This window comes from Morone saxatilis, unplaced genomic scaffold (assembly GCF_004916995.1).
Source record: "Morone saxatilis isolate NCDOM2014 unplaced genomic scaffold, NCSU_SB_2.0 Contig5, whole genome shotgun sequence".
Lineage (NCBI taxonomy): Eukaryota > Metazoa > Chordata > Actinopteri > Moronidae > Morone > Morone saxatilis.
Genome location: NW_023340095.1, coordinates 20555557 through 20563942, shown reverse-complemented (window position 1 = coordinate 20563942; position 8386 = coordinate 20555557).

The window sequence follows — 8386 nt, the reverse complement described above, 5'->3', positions numbered from 1 at the left end:
GCTGTATATTAATGTACTGCACCATAACCACACAGACCTACCTCCATCCTCTGATTAATGCCCTCCTGTGGTCTCCGTATTGATCGTGCAATGTGTGATGGAGCTGCTAAATATTGGAGAACCACTTTAACAGCCTTGAGTGTGTTTCTGTCGATGGCAGGTAGCCTTGAGATGCAGAACAACAGGTGCTTAGTGAACACACCCCCTATGGCGAGTGGGCTGCATTGACCTCTAAGAATGGCTTCACCGTCACCTGATATCGCTCTCTTCTCTCGCTCTGTTTTCTTCATGCTGGATTCCGAACAAAATAAGCCAAATGAAGAAAAGTGGTGTTTTTAAGTTTTGACATCTATCGATGTGGGAAACAAAAGAATGGGTTGAGCTTTGGTGTAATTTTGGCGATAAGATTATGTTGGAAGTAGTGTTGTCACGATACCAAAATTATTGTTTCGATACCGATACCAAGTCAAGAATTGCGATTTCGATACTTTTTCGATACTTTTCCTGAAAAGGGAGAAACACTCTCAAATATCATTGCTGTTCTTGTCATTTCAAGAGACCCGGAAACAACATTTGACATCAGTATGATCACAGCGTGTTCCCCAGACTTCTGTGAGCAGAAGAAAATGAAATAGATTTAAAATGATGATGGTGACGTGAAGTTGTCGACCAGAAGACCTAAATAGTTTATGGTTGATAGTAAGGACAATAACTTTGTGACTAAGCTTAGCATCTGCTAATTGCAGTTGGTTTATAGTGATAACTGCTAAATTTACGTAACCCATAACATACCGAGTAATTGAATATAGGAAATAATGAGTAACCTAATGTATGTAAAGTAATGTCTCTGTGATTCAGAGAACGTCTGGATTTCTGGATGGTTATTTTATATTTGAGTCCATAATTTCTTACAAGGCGTTGTTTTGACAAATACCCTCCTTTGCGTAGGTCGTGTGCTCTATTAAATGCTGGTAATAAGTATATAAATCAGAAATCCACTGGGACAACACATGCACATGCTCTGATGATAGAGGTGTGGCTATAGCTATAGATCGATTTTAGCCGAATTGTTTTGTATGCTTTATTTTAGCAGGCTTGCCGAACATTGATGTTTAAGTTATCGCGAAAGTGGCGGTTTTCAGGAGATGTGGAATTAGCCTTAGCAGGCTATTTGGTTAGCATTGAGATGAATGCCCATTAGTTAGCCTACTATTTCTCTAAGATGGCCGTCGTCAAAAACTCAGTGGTGCAAAATTAGTGGACTGTCTCACAAAAATTAAACCATAGCCTACTATTTGACTTATTTAAGGCGTGCGATGAACGGTGATCGGTGTTTCTGTTCACATCCTAAGCCTGTGGGTCTTTAAAAAACTCCTTGTACAACTCGCCGTGGCTTGTTTGGCCAAGTGGTTTCGCCAGGTTTTCGAGCTGTTGGCTCCCTTTTGTTTACATTTTGTAGGGTTACATTTGGTTTAGAGCACTTGACGACAAACGGTCTGATTAGCGGGTAGCTTTTTTGCCCTCACTGTCCAAAGCGGAAGGTTAGTCAAAGCTATTCCATATTTCACTCCTCGCGTCATCTTTGTAACAGTCGTGGACCCGGCGCCACAGTATCACTTGTGCTCGCCATGCAAGCCGTCTCGTTATTAGTGTTTTGTTTGTCACGATGACCAGCTGCAGCTTCTTTGCTGCGTGCGGGTGAGGAGAAAGAACACAGACGTTCCACAGGGAGGCACTGGAAGCATTTGCGTTGACAGGTCAACATGAAAATACGTCGTCTTAACAAATCGTGGAACGTGGTCATTCTAAACAGTGTATTGGGATACTAATAAATTTAGGAATCGTGACGTTTTTAATTTCTGAGAATCGCGATACTTTTGAAGTATCGGTACACCATGCAACACTAGCTGGAAGTGAACTCTGTTTGTACTCAGTTTCATAGACACAAACACACCAAGAGCCGTCTGGCTGATGCCTGCATGGTGCCTTGCGTGGCTATTAGTCCCACAGGAAGTCAGGGTTGTGGGATGCCCCTAGAGTCTCTCTCCATATGCCCAGCACACACACACCAGCACACTGTCACTGCAACACTTTGGCTTCCTTTGCTTCATTTTGTGAGATGTTCGTGTGTGGTGTTTGATGCACTGCCTGTTAAAATTGTTCATTCTTACGACACATGTTCCTCTGACAGAGCAGAAGATCCGATTAGATTTTGAGCGTCCTGCTGTGTAAATAAATGTGCATATTAATGAGGAAAATGGCATTTTATTAAGATCGAGACTTCATTTCAAAAACACCCTGGTGTTATCTGAAGACCGTACGGTGATACAGAAATATCCACTAATTCATTCATTTTCAGAATTCATAAAGAAAGGCTATTGATTAGTGTCAATCACTTTCTCCTTCTTCTTCTAATGAAATTCTTCACTCCGATTTGTAATGCATAATGCTGCCTCTCTCAGCCAATAACACTCATACCTTTAATGTAGATAAAGGTCAGTGGTGCCATATGGAAGCTATTGGAAGTTATTATAGCATTATCTCAGTACTGGCATGCGATGATATTCCTTTGATGCCTGACAATCAAGAGCTCCAAATTAAAGAACAAAACATGCCAATTGTCCATGTGGTTTCTGATCTGATGCCTTGATGCTTCTATCAACAGGATGACATCATTTGTCTGTGTTATCTTCATTTTCATGTAACACAGATGTGGATTAAGGCCCACCATCAACTGCAAGTCAAGTAAAAAATTGCAACTTAATGCAATATGTGGGTCTGCAACATTCTGAAAACCTGCCAGTTTACACCAGTGCGACCAGACAGTATATCACCTCCATTGCAATGCCTCTTGCTTTTTGGATATAGTTTGTGATGTCTTAAAATATAAATGAGGGTAGTGATGATGAGTTAGCTACTTACTACAGTTGCATTACTACTATTGACGAAAACAAGAGGGTCGCGAATTTGGAGCCTCCATGGATGCTCTTTATTGGAGTGAATTTGAAGCTTTGTTTCATACAGACACTGCTGTTTCTCAAATAAATTGACAAGGTGACCCTCTGTTTCTTCTATCCAAAACTCCATGCCATTTGGACCAGTTCACAGTTTGTAACTGACTTAACCAGCTAACTTGAAACAGGTATCGTACGTTTTAAAACCAGCCACTGGAGATTTTATTAGCCAGCTTGAGTCGAGTTGAGACAGGCCATTTCACACCACTGCAACTTTTCCTGTTGCAAAGTCAATGTTTTCTTGTCCCTGACGCTTGACCATTGTCTTATTAGACAATTTACTTAACAAATTTCCTTTACAAAGTGAACCAAATGCTGAAATACAAGTCTACTCTATTATTTATAAAGAATATTTTAAGCTTTCTAGCATGCCTTAAAATCAAGAAGGCCTCACAACCCTGTATGAAGCTTTGGCAACCCCTAGTGGGGGATTTGAGTCTGTTGCATGCTGTTGCACTGTTGACTTCTCTTTAGATAGTAGCTTTAAGAGCTTAACTTGTAATCTTTCATTTAGACACTCATAATGTGTCTCTGGAGAGAAGCTACATCGTGTGATTTTCAGAGGATAACTCCAGTGTATCTGTTGTTATTTGTCACATTTGTGATTTGGTATGGAGAACTCAGGACTGTGATGGATTACTTTTTATCCGGGACACTGTGTGAACTCCTGTGTGTGATCCAGGTCATCGACTGACTGAGCAGCTGTGACTTCATTCTGACCGAAGAGAATGAAACAACAGAGAATTAAGGATTAATCAAGTGTCGAAACGTGGCCAGGATGATGACACAGCAGCAGCACCTGCCTGCACTTTGTTCTGTGTGTGCATGTTTGTGTGTGTGGAGCAGAAAGCACCTCACAGCTCGACAGCCGCTTCCCGGTTTCCATGCCAACCACAAGGGCTGTTCATGTTGGAGCATGCTCAGTTTGGCTCCCTTCCCTGTAACAATAGCCAGTGAGAGAGCTCACACTCACACACACACACACTCGCGCACACACTCTACTCCAGCTCGCAGTGGGAGCGAGACGGAGAGGAGAGGCTGCCTGCTGCGCTGCGGAGCCCATAACGCACACACCGACCAACAAACACGCACTCCTTCATAACAAAGGTGAGTACACAAACCTGCAAATGTTACTCTGAATATCCTGGCTTTTATTCTCTATTGCGGTGAGGAGTTTGTAGCATCAGTAGCTTTGCCTCTCTGAAGGAAAGAGCTGAAGAGTGGACACAGTTGGAGCCGGTGGAAAAACTAGAAATAAAGAGGAAGCATGCGGTCTGCTTTGTGAGTGACAAGAGTTCTTTTTTTTTATATGTTTATGTTTTTTCGCATAATGGCCTCATTATGCTCCATTTCCCCCCTGTTCCAGCTTGGGAAAAACCTTTTGCATATATGGGTCTTTCATCATTTTATAAATGGTTATTTATTCTGCTAAATCGGAGGTGTAGTAGTTGACAAAGCGGGGATCGCTCAATAATTCATGTAGCCTTGTATGGAGGAAAGTCAGTGGATGACAGCAGGTGTAATGTGATGCTTTGCATGGACGCAGATAGCTCTTTTTGGCTCTTTTGACAGTTCAGCTCAGTTTTACAACCTTATGTTTGCTTATTCAGATACTGCAAGCATTTTAAAGCCTCTTCTTTGTACGCCCGCTTGACCCGCAGATATATTTCAAAAGGTGAAAGTATCACCTAGAAGAAAAGGAGGATAAACAGATTTAACCTGGTTTAGATGCTCAGCCTTCCTGAAAATGTTATATGATCTGCAAGTAGGGGGAATGTGAGGAGTGTCTCCTCATGGCTGGTTGATTCTCCGAAATCTAGTGTCTGTATGTGGTCTGTCTGCCTGTGTGCAGGTTGTTCAAGGTCGGCCAAAAGTATTTCCAAGCTTTTCCGCTGGTCTCGCCTCATTCTCTCTTCCGGGCACCACTAATTCCCACACACCACACACACACACACACAGTCACTACCGCCCTCCCACAAGATTATTGTTGTGCTGATAAAATTCCTGGTATGGTCGATAGTGTATTCTGTGCGCAAGCCGGCCAGCCCCCTTTGGTTGTGCTGCCAGGTCTGTGGTTCCGTATGTGAAACTAGAGGTGCACCAGTCCCAGGCCTGGCTGATATGTTTTGAATCAATATAATATTAATGACACCAGAATTGTTCACATTTTTCAATAATAGCTGACACTTTAATTTAACCCCAGCATATACATATTCAATAAATGGTTTATAGCACACTATAATGATTTGTATATTTAAGGACATTTTAATGAACAGTGTTTGCCAGGAATTATAACAAATAATATAATAATATATTTATTCATAAAAGAATATGAAGAAATATTTTACATTAATACAACTGCGTTTTACTATATTCACTATTCAGTCATTCATTATCTGTTTGCACAGGAGAGGTTATAGTTGTTGACAAATACATTAATAAACAAAAGCCTAAAAGGCGGGAGGGTTGGTTAATGTAAAGTTTTAGCCAATTACCTAATCTGCATGTTGTCGTGATAAAACTGGAGCAGTACAATTCCATCAAAAAGGAGAAAACTATAATTCTGCCATGAAACCAATGGTTATCTATGTTAGTAAGTAACCTATTGTCCAAAACTCAAAAGAATTAAATTTATAATGATATTAATAAAAACAGAAGAGCAGCAATTTCTCTGCTATGAGAAGAAGAGAATATTTTATATATTTTCTTCACGGATGACAGCATTCATTGATTCATTTAGTTTTTGGACACCTGGGGGACGAAGAACTCAACAACCTTCTGACATAGCATGTCCCCATAAAGTTTGGCTAACATGTTAGCAACAGTTGCTAGCACAGTTACACATCTAGCACAAATGGAGCAGCATCATTCATTTAGAGTCATGTTTGTGTCCATCTAATGAATACAAGTGCAGTATTCACTCTCCTTTTCTGGTTTGGTTTCCACCTCCTGCTTAGATAAATGTTCCACTAAATGTTCTCTAGATGCTAACTTTGTCTGTCTGCTGTTTGCTGCTGGGTGGGTAGTGTACAGTGGGTTTATCAAAGCTGAGACTGAACAATACTGTAAATATGCAGTAACTAGGGCTCTAAAGTTGGCTATAATCTTCTTACTATCTATGAGATACCCATTTCACATCAGTCATTTCATTCACAGCTAATATAAAAATATTGATTAGTGGAGCTTTAAATGCTTAATCGATTGTTGTTTAATATTCTGTCACTTCACTATTCCATGCATTGATTGTTTCAGCACTTATAGTTTGCCTGTTGAGCACATGGAGGAGGAAGACGACACACCACACTAGCTGAAATTTCAACTGAGGGGAAAATCTGACAAATAAGAGTAGAGAGGAGGGGACACATGGAAGGACAGTGAGAAAACAGAAGAGGAACAGAAAATAGAGAGTTATAGAGTGATGGCAGACAGCGAGACAGAGTGAGAGGTACTCTTTCACCCTGCGGGAAATTGGAAAATAAATTGAGTTGACACAAGCAGGTTTGCATAGTGATATTGATGCTGGGGAGTGGGAGGAGAGAGGTTTGGACTCGGGGCTTAGAAGGTTCACATGAGGCTAATCATCTCTGTACCCACCAGTTAGGATGACCAAAAGGCTTCCTAGGGTTGGTAATTAGAAATTTCCATCTGCCATTGATAAAAAGATACAGTCCAGTGTGGCTGGCTCTTCAGCAGTCTTTGTGTCTTATTAAACAACACAGTGTATATTTCAGCCAAACTGAGTAATAAGAAACCACATTTTCCTATCAGCTATTGTTCTGAGTTTGCCTGCAGAAACATTTCAGCTGTTATTGGAGCATCTTATGGGACCATCTTTTGAATGGTGCTGGGTAGAATATAAAGTGGTGCCCAGTGTGGGATGTCAAGTTTGATTTTCAGAGCTTAGAGTGTTTTGATGGCTCAGAGCAGACAGACAGACAGTGTGCCAGTAATGTGATGCTTCACTGATATGAGGGAAAGCAGCTCTTCGTCTTCGTCTTTGTCTATTCTTCATCATTTGTGTCTGCTCCTTCTACTCTGTGGCGGCTAGATTAGAGACAGACAGGTTTCTATTTGTGTTTCTTTAAACTCGTCACAGTTTGGAGATTTGCATGAAAGCTGCTCAACATTTAAAAATTCTTCCTTTCCACAGAATCTGTGCATGGCAACTATGATTAATGGTTAGGGAAGGATCGTAGTTATGACAAACTATACAGTATATGGCCAACACATTCTCATTCCCAACTCATCAAATACTGCCGCTTAGGAGTCGCCCTCCTCTTCAAAATATGACGCTGTAGGTACACCTCTAGCATCTCTTCTACACTCACAGCTCTACGCACTCAAGTGAGCAACAATAAATATGTAACGTCCACAACTTAAGTTAACAATAATACATATGCACCGTTTGTACACACACACATGCTTGCCTGGTTAACATTGTGAAACTGTCACCGTTCTGTTAGGTTTAAGCTCAAAAACTACTTGGTTAGAATTAGGAAAAAGGTTGTAATATTTATTATGTAACATGAATAAAAGAAAACTTTTGGGCGTTACTTAAATAGTTTTCGAAATGTGGTTTTGGGACACGAACAGCGGTCCGCTGGTAAAGTCCTGTGTTTGTTTGAGACATCCATGCACCCCACCACCTTGTTATACTGAGTCACCTGACTTTGATGAAATTTTTGAGAAATTTTGCTAGAGGGATACCTACAGCGTTATAATTAGAAGTAGAGGGCCACTGACCAAGCTGACTACTTGGGAGTGAGACCGGGTGAGATGGGGTAACCAGCATCCCAAGGATGATAGGGATGATAACAGTGTAGTAGCAATGGGTAGTTGATATGGTATATGTTGAATAATGAAAGGCACAGAGGTAAGTCCAGGCAGCTAAAAAACTTGGTTTTAGCTGACTGGCAGATTAGGGAAAGATTGTGGTTACAGTTTAAAACGGTTGAATGTTAATTACGGATCTGTGAACTCCTGTCTCCTGCATGAAAGTAAGACACCTACATTTACGCCTCATTACATACAGTACAGGACACAAACTTATGTAGTTGGCACTCAACCAATGAATGTTGGCATTGGACGTAGTTATTTTAGTTGCAGAATTGTCCAGTATGTTTGTATGTGTGTCAGACCTTTGTTTATGTATCGACGCTAAAATGATCAATAATAATCTAACAATACCCAGAAAGATGCACACAATTGCAGGGCTGTATGTATATACACACATCCATCGGGGTTCATGCAGCCTTCGAGTGTTTATGTTTGTTACTCAGGTCCTTAAACTGTGGTGACACTCGATCAATGGCTCTGCATCCCTCCTCACTCCAGCTCCCAATGCCCGCCCACCCCCTCTCCCCCGCCACTTT